The sequence below is a fragment of the Hippoglossus hippoglossus genome, chromosome 10, assembly GCF_009819705.1.
Source record: "Hippoglossus hippoglossus isolate fHipHip1 chromosome 10, fHipHip1.pri, whole genome shotgun sequence".
NCBI lineage: Eukaryota > Metazoa > Chordata > Actinopteri > Pleuronectiformes > Pleuronectidae > Hippoglossus > Hippoglossus hippoglossus.
This window is the reverse complement of record NC_047160.1, coordinates 20,751,654-20,772,294: the sequence shown is the minus strand read 5'-3', so window position 1 is coordinate 20,772,294 and position 20,641 is coordinate 20,751,654. Positions and strand designations below refer to the sequence as shown.

Sequence of the window (20,641 nt, the reverse complement as noted above, 5' to 3'; positions counted from 1 at the left end):
AACAAATTCACAGGAGAACACACTCATTTATTTAGAGATGCAAAAGTCTTCATCTAATTGTCTATTTTTTTCTAGAGCAAGTATTGATTTAAAGGCCGCGCATGAATTCTGCAACAAAGATCTAAACCACGTCCACTACGGCTCCTTGATTTAACTATAATCTTAATTTGAACAACTTGTTTCATATCACGCAACATTTTCTATATAAATAATATTTTCCTTCATAAAACAATGAGCAAAATTTAAAAGTATTTCATTAGATTACTGAAGAGTAATTAAATGAGTCTGAGGAAGTCAAACTGAAAGATGATACAGGTCTAGTGTGAAGGTGGTTAACTGCAAACAACTGGAATAAATAGTGCAGGATGATTGGCTCTTTGTACGAGTAGAATTAAGATTGTGAACAAAAAATAATACAAACAAACAGCTGGCACAGAACTTATCACACGAAATATGAACAATATTAAAGCAATGCTGCAAAAAAACAATAATCAAACCAGTGGGGGATCAAACTTAAGACACACACCGATCATCCACTACAATGAAACAGGGTTTAATGATGATTGGTGGATATACTTTGTTTTGATAGAGATCAGAAAGCTCAGACAGGAAGCTGAAGGGAAATCAAAGGAGGATCTTGCCATTAGATGAACTGCATCTTAAGTCGATCACCAAGAGTCAGAAAACTGAACAACATCCAATATTTTCTTGATAAATCAAATAAGTGATTATTCTTTCAGATGTGATAGTTTAAAAAATGTTTAATCCCTTACAGTCAAAGTTGTAAAATTGTCAGATTAAACAGTTTAAATCTCAAATATATTCAGTTTATATTCATGTAGAAAAATGAAAAGAAAATCTATTTCTTATATTTGAAAAGCTGCAACAAGAATTTTTTTTTTTTTACAATTTTTGGGTAAAAAGATGACTTAAAAAGATTATTTTATTATTAAAATAATTGCTGATTAATGAACTAATAAGTATATTACCAACTGATCGAGCTCTAAATCAAAAAAATAATATAAATTTGTTTTATGTTTAAATTGTATACATGTCTGTTTACATCAAGTATTCATAAATTACTTTTCTATAACTCATATATATATGTTTATAGTTCATATTGTTCACATATTGTATATATAACAATATTGTTCTTATTTTTCCTTATATGTAGATTGCATGTCACTCTTTTGTTACTTTTTTCAAACATCCCTGTTGTGGGACTCATAAAGAATTAAATAACATTCATATCATCATTGATTTTCATTTTTCATGAAATTTGGACATCTTGCATTATAAAACATGCAGAGAACTACTTTTTCTCAAACAGCGTATTCAGCGCTGCAGCAGACGTCTCAGTTCACCACCTCCGCTGCAGACGGGCGACACTTTTCACAGCAGACGAGCGGCTGAGAGAAGTGTTGCTCGTCCTGGTCCGTCTGTGCTGTGGCTGCTGACTGAACAGCAGCTTTAATATTTGATGAGGGACTTGGGATGAACCAAAGGTTGGTCTGTCACAGTGTGAGATGCAGGGAACACCCAAACCCTCAGCTATTGTTATCCCCCCCATCCTGCCCTGCTATTCATAGAGGATAAGGTTCTGCACTCCCACTCTGAGAGTTTCACTGAAAACACAATGAAGTCACAATAACAAAGCTCGCTGTGCCCTGCTCCTCACGATCATGTGAGCTCCTCCATAACTGAAATGCAGAGTGATGGACAGTTTGAATGGAAGAGGGGGCTCTGCTAAGTTCCCGGCAGATATTAAACTTCACATATTACTAGAAATGTACATTAATATACTGCAGGTTCCCCCATGCTCCTCTTTAAAAAGTTTGATTTAGGGAAAATAGGAAACTTACTACAGAAACATAAGGAAATAAGTTTGGCAGAAGTTTCCAGTAAGTTGAAGCATTTTGTCAACATTAAGTTCTGCTAGAATTTAAACATCTTGACTTTCAGTTGCTTTGCTTGAAAAAGTTTTTTGTAAAATACAAAGGTCTTTGTCTTTTCAAAGACCTTGAAATGTTAGTGTTGGGAAAGTTTGTAATATTCAAAATGAGTTTAATTGTAGATACAGTAATTGGTTTGAGATTTGAAAATGAATAAGATTTACAGTTTGCTTATCATTATAGCAGTTTAACAGGAGGCCACAGCACAAAAGAAATGATGCCTAATAAGCTGCAAAAGTGTATTTAGAATTAAAAGTATACAGCTTTGTTTTTGATTATTTGTATTTGATAGTGTTTCTAATGGTTTAAAGGTTTATTTCAGAGCTGCTCTGTAGATGTGACACTGTGTGGAGGAGTCACATCGTGGCAGTGGGTGATGATAAAGCCTTTCGCCGGGTTAATGCTGAGCTAATGCTGAACGCTGGTGATGTAGCTCAGCTCAAAGGCTGAGATGAAATATACAGTATCATATATCGTGCAGGTGTCCGTCTGTGGCCCAGCTTGAATCCGTGGGATTTACTGCAGGACTTAGAGGTGCACTCTCCTCACACCACCTCTGGCAGCGCGCCTGAAGGAATCAATGGCTCCAGCTTTTCTTTTAATGACTGTCAGGACATCATGAGGGAATTCTGGCAGGTTGGAAAGAAACACTGAAACTGATCCTGCTCCTTTTTTTGGCCTTTTTCTGCACAGCTCTTAATCCATAAACCTGAAATGAACGGGCCCGTCTGGCATCTGGTCGCCTCCCCATCACCTCCCCATCACCTCCCATCCACTCCCCATCCACTCCCCATCACCTCCCCATCACCTCCCCATCCACTCCCCATCCACTCCCCATCACCTCCCCATCACCTCCCCATCCACTCCCCATCACCTCCCCATCCACTCCCCATCCACTCCCCATCACCTCCCCATCACATCCCTGTCCTCTCAGCTCGTGGGACTTTTCCTCCCTGTGTCTGTGATTTCACTTTGCTGTCCATCTTTAAACCTTTTATGATTCTTTTTTTCTCATGTCTCCATCACAGTGGCTTAATAATAAAATCAGCAAGTTTATTCACACATGACAGATCCACTATCATCTCTACCTGCTACGATTAACTAACTAATGCTAATATGATCCTTGAGATTTGGACACTGACACCTGAACAATTAAACTACTCCTTTTGAAAGCAAAATCAGCCATATATAAAAAAAACGTTGCCAAAAAGAATACGTTTTGGCAAAGTTTAGATTTAAGTGCGACTTGACATTCAAATGGTAAAAGGCGTTTATCACATGAGCAGATCCCAGTTTCGACTTTGACAGGTGGACCATTTACTGCAGGTCATTACCTCCCATTAGCCTTTCTGACGACGGAATGACACAAAAAAATACACTACAAACAATATTACCTAACCCCAAAACCATCTGTTCAAACACAATTCAGATTTCAATTATTCTGGTTCAACCTCTAATCAGAGCAACTGGGACGGACCATAGTCGGCCTGACAATCAGGACAACCGGGAGGATTGTGCATCCTTGAGAAATCTTTTTTATTTTGCTTGAGCAGCGAACAGATACGTGGTTGGCCCAGTGTGATTGTGCACGAGCCCACGCGTCTCATTCCCTGATGACTGGGACTGGACTGTGGTACAGTAGCTGGTCACTCTATGGATTAACCCCAAGTCCTTTTTCTGGGGGGGGAGGCTCTGGGTGAGAGCCAGAGACATTTATTAGTCAGTTGTCTCGAGGGGATGGAGACAGCCTAAAGGTGCTGTTAACACAGAACGGATGGACCTTTCACTAATTTATTAATCTAATAAATACACATAACTGCTTTAAATAAAGTAAAATGTGGTCTTCATATACTTAATGTTACATTTAAAAATGTCTATCCTTTGTTGAATGGTTAGTAAATTGATCAGAATAAATAAACTCTCTAAAAAAAACATTGACAAAGAGAAATAAACAAACAAGCCAAAACCTATGATGCAGCTGAGTTTCTGAGAATTACAGACGTTATATCTCAACCATCATATGAACTTTACTTGACACACACACACACACACACACACACACAGCTCGTCTCGAGCTTCCACTTATTTCCCTCAGTATTTCTTTTCAACTCTTCTCCTGCCACTTATTTTCCTCCTGAGTTTAACTCTTCTTCTCCCAGGAAACATGCCAGAGTCCCGCTGCTTTCTCCTCGGTGCCTCTCAAAGCCACAACACAAACAGCGGCGGCCATATCGGGCCCCAGCTGCCGACATGTCTGCTCAGCAGCGTATTTATTTAAACCTGCCGCTGGCCCTGGCGGCCCTGCGCAGGGCTCGCCGGGGGCCTCCCCGGCTTGTTTGAGAATCCATTCACACCTGCGCATTAAATTACTGACACTGATGTTGCTAGTAATGCTTGGACCGGCTCCCACTTTTAACCCATAAACCCGGAGGAGCTGGGAAATCTTGAACAAGGTGACAGACTCAGACATGACACAGGGGGCGTGTTGTTAGATAAGCACACGCCTGTCTGTCCCGTGTTTTTAGTTTCGAGCCTCACTCATGTTTGTGTCTGGTTATTTTTCTCACTGGTGTGATTGAATAATATCACATGATGTCACACATGCAGTTGGGTTAATGTGTATATTTTCATTGTCAGTGCTTGAGGATGACGTTGACTGTGAAGCGTGTGGATCAGGCTCTTTAAAGCCTGGCGCTCTGACAGTAAAACAGAAGACACTGTCGCCTCGGGGTGGGGGGGCGGGTGACACATTGTTTGACTGCTACCCGGTTGCTAAGGACTCGATGGCTTTTGAACTTGAGAGGTGCGGAGGCATGAACACCTGTGCGGCCCCCCCTCTCAGAAAACGCCTGGATACCTTTCACCTTGTCTCACTCTGTGGCACTCAGTGAGGGTACGGAAGAAAAGGAGGAGCGCAGCGGAGAAAGGAAAGTATCCGACAGTTGTCAGTCCGGGGTCAGGGGTCAGAGGTCAGCACGGAGGGGGCATGTCAGGTGTTAAGTGGAGCAGACAAGCCAGCGGAGGGCTTGTTAAATGCTTACCTGGCGACCTGCTAACCTGCGGCCAGGTGGGAACACAAAGCAGCTTTGGAGCAAGATTAATCCAAACAGGATGGAGATCAGAGGAGACGTGTCTGATATGGTGAAAGGTGTTGATGATGAAAATACAGAGAAAGAAAGAACCAAAGATGACGTGTAACCTGCGACAGGAGAATTAGAAACTGCAGTTCAGTCACTTTCACATGTAGACAAATGAACTTTAAGGAGCCATCGACATTAAATGAACTAGTCGACAGATCCTTTTACCAGAGTAAAAAGAAACTGTTACATTAAAAAACTTTATATATTGGTGTGAAACACTGTCCTATCAACAAAAGCAAACATGCCCCAAAAATATCTTTAAAAAATGTTATGAGGTTTGACTTTAAGGTTAAAAAAATGCCAACTGGTGTCGACCCTCATAGACTAATAGTAAAAAAGATTGTTGGACTGCAATAAAATGTGTTTTAATGATCATGATGATTAAAATGTCTCTTGGATATTATTGTGGTTTTCTGTTTTTTCTTTATCTGTTGATCCACTACTCTTCTGGCCTGATTAAAACTTTGTGGTATCACAACTTGTTAAAAGTTTTTATATCTGATCAAACAAAGGCTTTTCATATAGAAACTATAAAATATCACTAATTCTCCTATCATTTTACAAACTTTGTAATGGCACGAGGACTAAAAGTGAGGACAAGCAATGATTTTAAGTTTATGAGGATTTGTTTTTCATTCTTATTTAATCTACATACACACATTGATTCCTCTGCTGAGAGATTTTATAAAAATACCTTTAGGGACATGCCCCGTCAGATCCCTCCTCAGTGTCTGTGCACACGATGTTCTCTGAGTGACTTTACATCACAAAGGTTTCACGTTTAAAGGTTTAATACAAAGCTCGAATTCACAGAGACACGCAATCATTTGAGTAAACAGTCTCTGTCCGCTTTAATTAAGATGCAGATTACCGCAGCATTATATCGGTAGTAAATTGTTCTGGGATGTTTGTGGCAGAGAATCTGGCTGCAGACGATGAAAAGGTGTATTTGCTTTGGGGCTGTGTGTGTGTGTGTGTGTGTGTGTGTGTGTGTGTGTGTGTGTGTGTGTGTTTCTCTAAGCCGAGAGACAAAGCAAGACAGCGTTAATGATGATCTGTGACAGACAGCTGAGGGGTGAGGGAGGGTGAGGGAGGATGAGTATTGTGTGGAGTTGGCATTCAGCTCCCTGTACAGCTGTCTATTATTTATTGATAGCCATTGTCCTGTGGGCACAGCATGGAAACACACACTGTTGAAGTGAGAAGGTAACACTTACCAGTCCGTCAAACATCTCAGCGTGAACAGATCCACAAGGTGATTAACTACAAAATGAAAAATACTCAAACTGTCGACACAGCCTCAAAAACTGCAGCTCAATTTAAAAGAATGAAATAAAATATGAATACGACGAATAAATCCAGACTCAGTGAATCTACATAAATATGGGTTTAATCTGTTTACACAGAGAAAACAGCCCCGAACAAACCAGTTGGTTCAGTTTCATCACCACTTATTAAAAACACTTTTGACAGCTTCACCTGCATCAAATAATAAAGTGCAAACAGTTTTATGTGGTTTATGATTATTTATCTTTAGTTTCCAGACAATGACACAATGCAGCGTGCACCTGTAGATGGTCCCAGGTTCATTTCATATTCATCTTATCCAGTGACTTAAAAATAAAATCATGTTGGGTGCAAGTACAAAGAGCAGCTATGATGTCATAAAATGCAACTTAACACATTATTTCATGATATATATTATTGTTGGTTGTGTGTGAGTTTTTTGTTTTGGTTTATAAACTGCTTTCATTACCTTATTCATGTTTATTTTTACATTTTTCAATGGAATAGTGGAATATGGAATATATGAGTACTTCATGGGAAACCAATAAAATGGACCAATAACGTATGTTAATTTGATCTCGAATGTTATTGGTGAGAAGTTTGTCAAGGTTCCTATTTAAACAGTATATGTTCAAATTTAAGAAGTAAACTTTACACTGAAAAACAACTAAAACAAGGCTCCAACACTTAAACCTGTGATGGACACTTTTTAAACCTTTTTTTCCCAGATATTTATTAGCCATTAACGAGCAGGACATAAAATTCGACATGATTTATCATTATGTTTCCAGTCCTCACATTTCTCATCCAAACAGCAGCATGTGAATACTACCTGGTCCGGCTCTCCTCTCATTCACCTGATTCAAAAAATCTCTTTGACAGAGCGCAGGTGATCTGTTGATCATCTGGTTCAGTTTGGATTCTCTAAATGCTACCAACCGTCTGATCCATACTCAGGGGGGTTTTCACTAAGTGAGCAGCTATTGTTCGTGTGATTGTGGCCCCGGCTCTTTAAGTTCTTCAAACCAGGAAATGTTTAAACGGGGCTAATTAGCTGTTATTCCCCGCAGTGCGTGGCTCTGGCAGTTCTTGTCTGCTGCTGATCTGACAGGAGTCGTGCCCTCTGGGTTCCTGCGTATCAATTATGGGGCCTTTCACAGTTCGCCGTTTTGGAAACATTAGACAAGCTCAATCCCAGGTTTGAACCTTCACTGGTTTTGAGCCTAACTTTGGCTTTGAAATCAGTCAAACAGTCGTGACGTCTTGAGGAAGGTATTAGACTTAATTCAGTGGATGACGGGAAAAGAAGCATTTACGGAGTCCAAATAGAAAACATGAAGGGCAGATTTGGCTCAGAGACGACCTGTATGTGTCTATGTGAGAGTATCAAGTCTGTTCAGTGACATCTACTACACACAAACACACACACACAAATCCCCACAGACAGTGCCATACTCCCTCTGCTGCCTCTCCTCTGTACACACAGCTCCCCCTGCTTGTTTTCAACATCACTGTTCATTGAGACGAGTGTTTACATCTTGAAAAAGACAAAGTTGTAAATTGTAACATTTATTCAACTGTCAGATTTAAATGTTCTGACTTTTAAGGCGTCCTGATCGGAAGAACTTTGAGGGGAAGTTATCAATGACAGTATGAGGAACATTTTGGGAATCAAATTGATGTTAAATTACAAAATATACAGGACAGCAGAATACTTTCACCATAATCAATCAAAGATCCTCAAAATCAAGTGTTAAGATATGTATAATAAGTATACAGCTTTTACACAGTGAGTTCCAATAGTTTCAGAGCTCTTAAGTATTATTGTACTATAATATTTAGTATAATATTTGTATGTACAGCCTCAGCTAGTTTGCAATGATCATCACAACAAACAATTACACAATCAACTGATTTAAAACCGCGACCCGTGTAGTTTGAGGCAGCAGCACCCGGAATAAATACTGAAGTCTGATATGAGCCTTTCACAAACATATCAGTATTAGTGTTTGTTTGCTGACATGAAAACTTCTATGTAAAAAAAACATGTTTATTTTCTTAATTCAAGCTCTATATGTTGTTGGTTGATTTGTGTTGTCTTTTTATTTACAGTTATTTATAAGAAAGTCGACCTATATATCGGTTTTGAAAGTATGTATATATATCAGCCCCAAAAAATCTATATCAGTCGGGCTTTATTAATAACAACCTTATAATGCTGCTGGTGAATGTATTAATACAATACAATGAAGTACCTGAATACATCTTTGATTTAACAACATCAGTTTGAAATGTGACCTTATTAATAAGATGATATCTGCAGTTGTTCAAAGCTAATTCGTGATTTTGCAGAAATGCAGAGGAATTGGTCTCAAGTTGGATGTGTAATGTTTTTCGGTTTGAATGTGTTCGAGCACTCTGCTCCCTGTTGTACATGTGTTTGTAGTATTTCAAGTAAAACAGAAAAACTAAAAGTGAAATAACAGCAGAACACGAGAAAGCACCGGTTAGTTTTTGCAGGAATGAAGACATAGTGCTGGAGTTTTTCCAATTTTAATTTGTCCTTGTGAAAAAAACGTGTGCCTCAAATTATCTAAAATGTAAGATAAACAAGAGTCAGACATGTGTCACCTTTTTACCAATTATCATTAATAAGAGCCGCATTTTGAGGGAGAGGCTCGAACCAAAACACTCGGCGGTGCTCCTCAGTGATGAAATTAAGTTGTCATTGGAGCGTCTGCCTAAATCCTGCACGCTTACGGGAAGAAAAAAGACCATTCTGAGTTCAGAGTGCCGTGTAACATTCAATTACAATTTAACAGACGGGTCTCTATTAACCGGTGTCCATTTCAGGGTTGGAGGCAGGAGGTCAGGACCCGCTCCTCCGTAAGTCTCAGGCAGGTGCTTATGTTAGACTCGATTTAAAAAAAAAAAGTGCGACTAAACAGAAAGATTAGATCCAATACAAAACACACCTGGCTGACACAATCTCCACATCATCCTTTACTGGAGTTTGTCACACGAAAACACTCACACACGCACACACACACTCCAGTGGAAACTCAAGCTGACAGTCAACATTTCAAATAAATATATATTCTCCGTCTTTTTGTTTTAAGATATTAAAGTAATTTCTATAATTGTTTGAAACAAGTCCACTTTTCCTAATTCCCATCTGTGTCCTTGACAACGGGGTCAGAGCCGAGCCCTCTCCTGGCAGCTGCGCCAGATGGTGAGGAGAGGAGAGAAGGAGTGGAGGAGGAAAAAAGAAAAGAGAAAAGAGAGACGACTTCTGTCAATGTCAGAGTATCAGAGTTTTTCTCCTGCCTTTAGCTGTCCACTGACAAACCAGTTCCCCTCCAGCAACAGAAGTTAGCAGCAGGGGCTTGGGGAAAAATCCCTCCCAGTTTGAACACTATAGCTGCTTTCAGACACTGGAGGAGGTGCATGTGTGATTTCTACAGACTTTATACCAGGAGGTCAGGCAGATAGAGTCTGTAGAAATCCAGGAGATATCGATGTGATCCCCTGCGAGCGAGTTAAAAAAACAAAAAGAAAACAAACATCTCATGGTGAGAAAGCGGTGACACGCACGTAGAGGACTCCGACGAAGATATCAAGAGAGTTTGTGGTGATAAGAGCCGACACCCACGTCTGTGTGTTGTCAAGGAAACCACATGATCTCCGCAGTGGAGTTAATACATCACTTCCTGTCTCTGTCGGCTGCACCTTAATAATGTGGAGGGTTTGTTGCTGTGGTGAACACGTCTGTGCAGAGAACCTCCCGCTGTGTTGTGCAGGTGTGAAAGGATTCTCCGGATTTTTACCTTCAGGTTATGTCTGAAAACGGCTTAATTGTGCAGAGCTGTTGGTGAATCAGGGTGTTGGACAGGAGGCCTTGTCCAAACAGAGACGAGTGGGACAACTTTCCTTTGGAAGAACAGGAGTCAAGACAAATAACTAGATAGAGAAATAGATGAATGATGGACGAGAGGATTTACTTGATGCCTTTAGACACAGGGACGTCTGGTTTGCCTCACTGACGATAAACAATAAGTATAACAGGTAGATGGTGCTCACACACATTTGTAGGTTTTTCTATCGGAAAATACTTTTCGGGACTCTACCCTGAATCTTATGTAGCAATTAAACTACTTAAAGATACAGTTGTTATATTAGTTTGGTGAGTGCCAACTACAGCATCCACACTTTAAAGGTCCCTTATTGTAGGAAAGGAAATTTCCATGTGTATTTTGTCATAAAGCAGCTCCAGGTTCTGTATAAATACTGTGAAAAGCCCACAATCCACAAAAATGCACACAGGCCGTATTCATACACTGAGGCTCAAACTGAGCTGTCAGGACTTCTGTAACGCTGTGATGTCACAACACAACAGGCCCCGCCCTCAGCTCGGCCCACCTGTCCAACCTTACAGGATTTGGTTTCTATTAGAGTTGAGTTAAAACTCTCAAACCAACTTTTAATATTTTTTACTTTCATTTTCTACCAATCGTTAGATTACTTTTAAAAAAGTAAAATTTTTCTGTTTGATCAATCATGTGGTTTGATGAGTTACACCAGCTATTATTATTATGGCTGTGTGTGTGTGTGTGTGTGTGTGTGTGTGTTTCTGGAGTTGCTACACTGATGTTACCGCTGCAGTGACGGCCGTGGAAAAAAGTAATTTTTTCACATCGTTCAATGTTGGAATAGATTCTTAAAACGTGGCACGAACAGACAACACAGGGCAGCATCAGACGCTGATTTAACGACGGGAGGAAACAAAATGTTTTGGATTTTAAAGCAGAATATTCTTGTATTTTCAGAAGCTAATTGTCCATTTTATCTTGTAGCTCGTCCGTCCTGACTGCGCTGGACAAAGGTGGCGAGTCCTTCGTGAGGCAGGCAGCAGAGGCAGCACTTTACCCTTTACAAGAAAAGGGGATGATAATGGTGTAAGTAGGTGTCAGAAAATATTCCATAGATAAACAGCGTGTGGAAACATTCTCCCCACACGCATACACACACACACACACACACACTCGTTAAAATAAGGCTGTTAAAACAACACTGGGGCTGTTGGAGTCGGCCCACAGGCGAAGCAAACCAGAATAGCTCACCCTCTCTCCTGTGACAAAGCACTTGAAAGGTAACATAATAGGGGCGAGCTCGCAGAGATAGAGCAGACTACACAGTCGCCCCCCCTGGAAGACGCTTTTCAGCCTCTCGCTCAGTCAGCGTCTTCTCACCCAGTGGCTGCTCCACGCTACGAGAGGCAAATCTGGTTCTTATCTCGCAGAAAGTCAAATGTAACCAAACAAGTGCAGGGAAAGAAAGCGGGCACCGGTCTGCACGTGTGCAGTCCCAATAGGAGCATGAAAAATAAGCAGGCGGCTGGGCTGACGACATCCGGAGCTCCCGTGGGGAATCCTGCAAAGGTCTAACCACTCCTGCTGGAGCCCCAGTGTCAAACTTAGGAAGAGGAACCTCGATGAAATCACTTTATTATAGTTTCTCTTGAACCAGATCGACCTTGAGGAAAAGAAACACTGATCATTGTTGTTAGTCACTTAGATGTGAGGCCCATTTCACTACATTTCAGTTAGGGGAAATATTTTTAAGTAAAAAAAATATAATTAATATATATTTTAACAAATATAAAGGAGCAAATATGACAATAAAGTAAGACTAATGACAAACAATGATTGTTGCAATTATTTTCTTATTTTAACGATTGTAAAATATCAGATTCTAGTGATCAATACCCAAAGGCTTTAAGTATTTCATTTTATCCTTCACAAGCAGGATACAGACTTTTAATAAGTGGTTTATAATAAACTATCATGTATGCACCTAGCTGTCGAGAGTATTTCTTAGCATCCTATGTTTTACATCACTGTGTAAATGCAGTAATGCAGTAATACACTGTAGCTGTGTTTAATTGTCTTTATTGACAGTTTACTAATTGTTTATAAGCTGATTATAAATGCCACATCAGGAGACTGTAGCTGTAAATTATAAAATGATTTAAGTTATCAAAGCAATTATTGATCAATGATCAAGTAATTATTTCAACTCCAAATACATTGTGGATCTCTGAAATCTTTTTACAAAATAATGATGCCGCAATACGGATTGTCTTTAGATTTCCACTTCCTCATCTCTCTCTCTCACTCACACACACACACACACACACACACACACACACACTCACACACACACACACACACACACACACACACACACACACACACACACACACACACACACACACACACACACACACACACACACACACACACACACACACACACACACACACACACACACACACACAGGCCTCAATGCTGCGACTTGTCACACTCCATTACAGATGCATCCAGCCTCCGTCGCCTCCTCAGCAGCTGGCAAAAGTCTCGTCCATTCATCACTACATCTCTTTTACTTTCCCTATTATTAGTGTTAATACAAGGCCAGAGGACATGGAGGGAAACAGGCCTGGCAGCGCTTATAAAGCCCAAATGTCAGACGGTGACGTGCTGCCAGCTGCCGGCAGCTTTGATACGCCGGGGCTGGATGATGCTTATTTGATCGTTTCATTAGAAAATTTGGTCTAGGTGTCAAAGAGGTTCCCTATGTCTGTGCTGCAGCTATTAGGCTCAATTATAGCTGCCAGAAAGAGGGAGAACTGAGCTGGCTCTGTGCGCTGCATTCAGAGTGGCCTTAAAGAGCACAGAGAGAGTCACAGAAATTGCTATTCATAACACTTAATGGCTTATGAATTAAGTTGAATTAAGTTTTCCTTCTAATTATTCGTAATCACACAAGCATACAAAAAAAAAAACAAGACCTTATCACATATTGGGTTTCAGTGGACACATTTTTCTTGTAGTTCAACTTTCACCTAAACATATTTGAACTTTTACACGGTTTGATATTATAATCCTGCAACAATTTATATATTAACTGATCAGTCCGTCATTTCTCAGTGGTCGCTTGTGGTATTGCAAAAAAAAAAAAAAAAAACACGGTCAAAGAAAATTGCCGAAAGTCCACCACTATCAATCAAAGACACTACGAATAGGATCAATTATGATGTGTAAAGCATCATGTATGTATAAAACATGATTTTCAGGTGTGTATCGTCATGCAAAGGGACATTTATGAGCTTAACCTGACAAGTGGAGAAACTCAGTTGAACCAAACCTGTGAGTCCACTAACTTTTATGGGGTGTAAGAGCTCAGTGAACTATTTTCAGTTGACAGGACTGTTGACTGTGTGTGCTGTCCATCTATCCATCTATCCTCCATCCATAGATTATAGATTATAGATTTTGTCAGACACAGTACATAAGATGAATTCATGTATCTGGTCAATCTGTGTAGAAACTGATGATTAAAGCAGCTGCTCTTGTTCTTTGGCAGGTAGCTCAGATTTTTAATTCATCATTCTTGCTCAACTGTCTCTACTGCATGCCACTTCAAAATAAAACAAAAATAAGTATATGTCTGCCACATACAATGATTTTTCAGTTTTAAAATGTTTAATATTTGCTTTTTTACTACAAATGGTTTCACTTAAAAAACTTGCTGATAATTAAAAAAAGGAAAATACAATCCTGTCTTGTCACATCATACCTTGAATCACCCCCTAAATGACGAGGGGTCAAAATGACAAAGTGGTGGTGATTCAAACATTTTGGGAACAATTAAGTTTAACAGACAATAAATGAGAGAAGAAGTTAAATCAGTTTTTTGTTTATTTTCAAATCAAATTTTAAAGTTTAGAAAAACTTCAGAGATTGTGAAACTCAGAAACTTAGTCATAAAACAAGTTATTTGAAAATCTCACTATTGTAACAGAAAGAAAGACAAAACGATTTTTCGTGAAAATAACTGTCAGACTTATTATAAATGACAATCGTTACCAGCAGCCCTTCTTTATGATTGACAGCAAATAGGGAAACAATACAGACATGTAAGTTTACACTACGTATAATCTTTGCACCCTGAGGAACAACAGTCGGAGCCATTTTACCATTTCAATTGTCAATTTTCAAAATTGCCTGCATGACGTATGCGCACATACATGCAGTTTTCTTTTTTTTCATTTTTTTGGAACCACTTACAGATTAGATGTAATAGACGTGCCGGGAAATGTGCAGCTGAAGGAATGTCGACCACATGTTCGAAAATAAATAGACCTGTGAGAATTGAAACAAGCACTCATAAGGTTAATCAAACCTAATTTCTTCATGGTTTTTCTTCTGCGTCGGGCCGTCAGTATTTTCCCTGTCATTTTATTATTCTAGATTTCTTTCTGAGCAACAGTAATCCTGGCGTAACCGGGCCCTGCCACACTAAATTAGCTGCATGTAGACGTAGAGCAGAGCGAGAGTGTGTGTTTCTCACCTTTTGCTTTAAAAAAAAAAAAGTGCAGCTACACGTGGGGAAATGGACTAATTAGTAAATGGAAGGGTGGTGGTTTTGTAATGGCCTTGAATTATGCAAAATACCTTTCTCCTAATGCTGAGTCTCTGTGGCTGGAAATGTAGCGGAGAAAAACTGCTCTTCTCTAACCTCCGCTTGGTCCAGAACAAAAGAAAGGAAAAGGTTGAGAGAGGAAGAAGAGGAAGAAGAAGAAGAAACGAGGTCTGATTCTTCCCCTCTCGGTTTTTTCCTCACTCGGGTGGCGTCTCCGTTATGGCTCCGAAACAAGGCTGCAGGAGTGTTAAAGCTCTCAGGCTGCGGGGGGAAGAAATGACAGGATTCCCTCAAGCTCCCCTCTGTTCTTCTAATGGACTCCTCTGTCGACATGGCCGGGTTAGAAACATCATAAGTTCATATTCCCCACATGAGACTTTTTTTCTTCTTTGCCTTCCCCCCATTTAGTGGTGTCGCTTTTCAGATTCCTCAATGGCTCCATCTCTTTTACCCAAAGAATCAGAGTCCTATCAGTGAAATCAAAGGCGATTACACAGCTCACTAGTCATTTAGGATCTCTGTGGCTGTGGTAAGTATGTAACGCAGGCCGCAGCCCCAAAGTCTCTGTTTATTCAGCGAAAGTGCTCTGTAATTTATTTAAAATAATCTATTTTAACAAATAAAGAGGTCATTGAGTGAGTGCATTGCTGCAGGCACACATTTAAATACCTCTTTAAGAGTCTGACTGGCTGACAGGCTGCCGAGCTGGCTGGACCCAGAGGACGCAGAGGCAGGCCTCCGGCTCTGATTCACCAAAACTCTGCAGAGCGACATCACACGGCTGGCGAGAGAGTACTTGCCCTCCGCTGATCTCCGCGCGCTGATCAACACCGTGCAGCCTTTTTCACCCCCCACCCTCTTCGTATCGGGATGTTTGATTCGGATCCAGAGGGCTTGTTTAAAGAGGGGGTGGGCTCGGGCCGTCGTGAACGTTTCAGGGGGGGGTGTGGGGGTTGGAGTAAATATGACAGATGGGATTACAAGGAAACCCTCTCAGCGATTTCGAGGGGCTTGAAATAGAGCTGGTTTTTCCTGCATACCAGCACATCTCCCCACTTCTTCTCTGCGGCGGCGTCAGAAGCTCAGGTGCACTGTATCTACGTTGTGTCTGCGTGTCTGATGGGATCCGACTGCGCCACAGAGCCGCGCGGATCAAAGCCAGTCAGAGAGAGGAGGCCGGCCCAACTGTAAGAGGCCCAGTTATATAAATGGAGCCAAAGTACTTTGCTTTATTTGGACTTGTTTGGGCTTATTTGTTTGTACACCACACAGCTTCATACTTGGCGAGATGCAGGGGCAAAGTTTTTCCTCCCACTTTAAATACCTACTCTATGCAACTTGATGCTGGATTTAAAAACAACTTGCCTCCATCGTTACATTTGATGCATTATGGTGTTTATACTATATTTAACAATAGTTTTCATAAAAAGACGACGTGAAACTTGTCAATTTATAACTTTTTTTCCGATTCCATACTTTAGTAAATCCGTCCTGACTGCACCCTGGCTGAGTTGCCCACATATGAATCCCATACATCCAGTAAACGTGTGAGGTTCAGGGGCTAACAAAGTGGCAAATTTTTTAGCATATATATATATATATACACCGAAGGGGGGGGGAAATGAAGAAGACTGACATTTCACCAAACTACTCTACAAAAACATCGGCGGCCCATGACTGGCATCTTGTGCAATAAGTGGTCGGTGTGCAGCGAGCCTCCTCTGTTCTGGCCAAGGAAAACCCGGTTTAGTGTGACCGCTGTTTCCTCGAGCAGCTCGGAGAGCAGCAGGAGAAAAGGTTGCAGAGTTTTCGCAAGATGTTCCCGTCCCAGTGTTTTCGGCTCCATCGTTAACGCGCCCTATCGCTTTGAGATGTTAGACTTTGTTTTCTTGAGAGTCCATCCGCTGTCACTCACTGTCTGAGCAGCGGTGAGATCATCCTCTCGTGATCCCGACAGATAAGGTCCGTGTTACCTTGTGAACGGTGAATGGCTCCGTCTGTGTTGGCTGACATTGTGGTTTGGGTCGCTGGGTCGGGGTTCGGCTGATGGATTACTTTACTAATGATTTTGGCCTGAGAGTGGTCTTGTTTTAAAAAGGCAGCCATTCGGCCAGTCAGTTTGAGTTTCATGCGATGTTATGGATTGGTGGAGTTTTGTGTAGATCTCCTCTTCAACGGCCAAAATCGACCACTGATTATTTAATGTTCTTGTTTTACAAACCGGGCTTAATCTGCAGAGCAAAGAAACAAGAAATTCAATCGGCACGTCTAATTTTAAAGAGGTAGGGTCGGTTAGATTCCTGTTTCACAAATAAAAACCTGCCGGCCGAACGGTCGCTGCTTTCACTGTAACATAATATACTAATTCACATTGGAGATGTTTGCATGTACTGTACCACCAGTGGAAGATGTCCTCCGTGATTGAGCCCACCCACACTGCAGTGTTGTGAGGGAGCGTGCCCCTTGCTTCCCATTGGGGGCAACAAGGTCCTGTGTCCACAACTCAAGCAGGGCTGTCACTCACAGCAGGGGAGAAAGGGTTCTGACTTGGGGTCAACACTTATGTTCTCCAGCTAAGAAAGCAAGGCTGGCTCTCAGAGGACAGGCAGCAGTTCAACACAGCGTGCTTTGTGTTGCATCCACACATGAGATGAGCAGACGGGATGTTAAAGATGACGGGGAAGAGAAAAGGATTCTGTCACTTTGTGGTTAAAAGGTACTAAGGGTTGAATGTTTGGATAAATTAGGGGTATATAGACAAAATCCAGCTCGATGCCATTTCATTGCCAGTCATTAAATATAGATATGACAATATTAAGGGTTGATTTATGCTGAAACAAACTACAAAGAATAGTGTCCTGAGTTCATCTGAAGTCAATGGCAGCCATCGAAATTCCACTTTCATGAAGAGAAACAAGATGCTCTGAAACGCCACATGAATATAACAGTTTATAACCGCTTTGAAAAGTCTAATTATGTAAATGTCATTGCTGTCAATCAAAACAATTTCCAATTAGTGAAAATAGTGACATACAAGATAGATAAGACAAATAGAAATATGCAAATAATGAGATTACATCCAAATGAAAACAGGGTTAGAGAAGAAGTAGGTGCGTGTGTGTGTGTGTGCATGAGTCCATGCTACGTGTCCATCTTTAAAGGTCTTGCACAAGTGATTGTCTGAGGTAGGGAGTTTGGAGCTGAGAGAGAGGAAAAGATGTGGTGTTAATACTATAGTTATAATATATATGATGTGATATCGTCATTATAATAGTAATAATAAACCAATATTTTATGATATATACATTATTGATTAGAGCTATTGATTTAAATTTAAAGCTGAAGCCCTAAAGCCACATTATAAAGTTCTTCTCACTGATTGCATGTTATTGATCTATAAGTCAGACAGGTTGCAGCTCTCCTCTGCACTTGCACTGATGATGTCACATCTCTTTCAGAATGTCTGGTGCCAATTTGTCCATCTTTGAACCTGTAATTGAGTTAGCCAGGATTAGCACGCGCACCGGCCTTTACGTGAGTCTCAGGGAGATAAAAGAACACGGCGAGCGGCGGATCGACACATGTTCAGGCCGGTGTCCCGTCTTAATGTAATTTGGCACATGCTGCAATGTGCTTCTTCTGGTGTAGAGTTTCTTTTAAGTGGCTAATGCCTGCGGTGGGTGAGCACCCATGGGGGGACAAGAGAGGTCAGTGTTTTGGGTGGAACGTGTGGAGAAGGTGTGGGGGATCTTCCTGTCATTCACCGCTCATTCCTCTGAGCCTCGCTGACCTTTGACCTCAGCGCAGACGAGCCAACAACCTCAAGCCCGTCGACTGAGCAGAGCAGCGTGCCGTGTAACAATAAGCTCACTTTTAAAGATTTGTTGGTTTGTGCCTCTAAGGTGAAAATGTATCAGCCAGTTTAAAAATAAATTGAGAATAAAGTGTAATTACGACACGTGCAATTATTTAAGGAAATTGGCTTGTTATTCATATGTTATTTGGTCTTACTCAGAGAAGAGTTACAGGTTCATCAAAGATTCCCAAAAGACAATATAATGATACTAAATTCCTGCAAATAATATTTCTATCTGTAGTGACAGGTGTAAATATTATCTACATATTCTAATTTCATTTTTAATTTTCTGTTTCTTTGCCTATCTTGTTCTATTTTGAACTTGTACGTGTTTTCTCCAGTAAAAAGTGAATTTCCTTGGCATGGGATAGATAAATCTTAATGGATCATAACATAACGTATTGTAACTAAACTTAAAAGCAGCATATCGTTTCTTTTAAGCTGCAGGAACAAGTGAATATTTTGTTTGGAAAATGACAAACGAGTAATTGATCATCAATCCTGTTAAGACTTATAAGTGTTTATCAGGTGACTGATGCATTTACTTTTAAAGACAATACAATTTAACGAAGGTGGACACCATTTGCTCTGTTTGCGACCACATGTTTGCCTCTGTGTCCCGGAGGTGAAGAATCCACATCACGCTGGCAGACGGTTCACATTAGTCCGCCGAGGGACGCGGGAAAGGTTAAGATAATGTCCAAAGTGGAAAAAAATGACTTTAGCCTGATCCCAAGCAGCAGGACGGCCAACTATTGGTCACCCAGGGCGTCCAATGGCTGCTGCTCGGAGCCTCGTCGCTCCAAACTTTCCGTCTCATTTCTTCTTCAGCCTCTCCCTCAACGACAGATGTAGCAGGAACCTTCAATCAGCGTCATGATGACACAACCTCTCCGTTTTCATGCTCCTCAGTTTCTGTCCAATGTGCCACCACACACACACACACACACACACACACACACACACACACACACACACACACACACACACACACACACACACACACACACACACACACACACACACACACACTTTGCCCAACTGGCAGACATCTGTTGATAATTATTGCCCAGTCTCAGCAGAGAACTTGTGATATTTAATATTTCCTCGCCACTTGAACAAATAAGCTGTAATAACTGCAAAGGTACTTGACCACAGGAGTAGAGATGTGCAGCATGAAAAGAAACGTCTGCATTTGGGTTAAATCTCCGTTGTTTCCATCGGATTCTGCCATCGGCATTTATGTAAAATAAAAAACTTGAAAACGCGCCACCCACCAACCTCCACATACCATCAAAACCACCAAAACTTAAACAGTGGACAAACATTATAAATCACTGCTTAAAAGATATAAATAGTTATAAATACTCACAAACACCACTCACACGTACTGAATACACACACACACACACGTGGACTCATGTACACACACTTAGAGCTGATGCGCTGAGGAGGTGTTGCAGAGCTGCAGAGCATCAAGAGACATTCACAAAACACTCATTAACTTCCTCTACAAAGCCGCCTTTGTGACCTGCCAGACCCTTGGCTACACACACACACACACACACACACACACACACACACACACACACACACACACACACACACACACACACACACACTTGTACTTCTATGTTAGTGAGGACACTCCTTGACATAATACATCCCCTAGCCCCTTACCCTAACCTTAACCATCCAAACTAAATGCCTAACCCGTACTCTAACCTAATTCTAACCCTAAACCCAAGTCTGTAGGGTCTATGCTTAAAATGGTCCTTAAAAAGATAGTACACAAACACACGCACACACTGTTTTTAGCCCAATGAGAAAGTACATAAACACAAAAAGGGATTAAAGTGTTGCAGCTACCTGGATATTTCTTTTTCAGAAGGTTCCATGAAGCCCTTTTAAGAAAAGAAATA

At 40.9% G+C, this 20,641-nt stretch overlaps 1 protein-coding gene across 1 annotated transcript in view; it reads left to right on the top strand.

Annotated features, from left to right (window-relative positions):
• rab28 (RAB28, member RAS oncogene family) overlaps nt 1-7,813 on the top strand; it is a 46,622-nt gene extending 38,809 nt beyond the window's left edge. The window contains exons 8-9 of the mRNA XM_034598269.1: nt 5,636-5,639; nt 7,795-7,813. The gene's annotated coding sequence lies outside the window, so the exon portion shown is untranslated. The remainder of the gene's footprint in view (nt 1-5,635; nt 5,640-7,794) is intronic.
• The last annotated feature ends 12,828 nt before the right edge of the window (nt 7,814-20,641 follow it).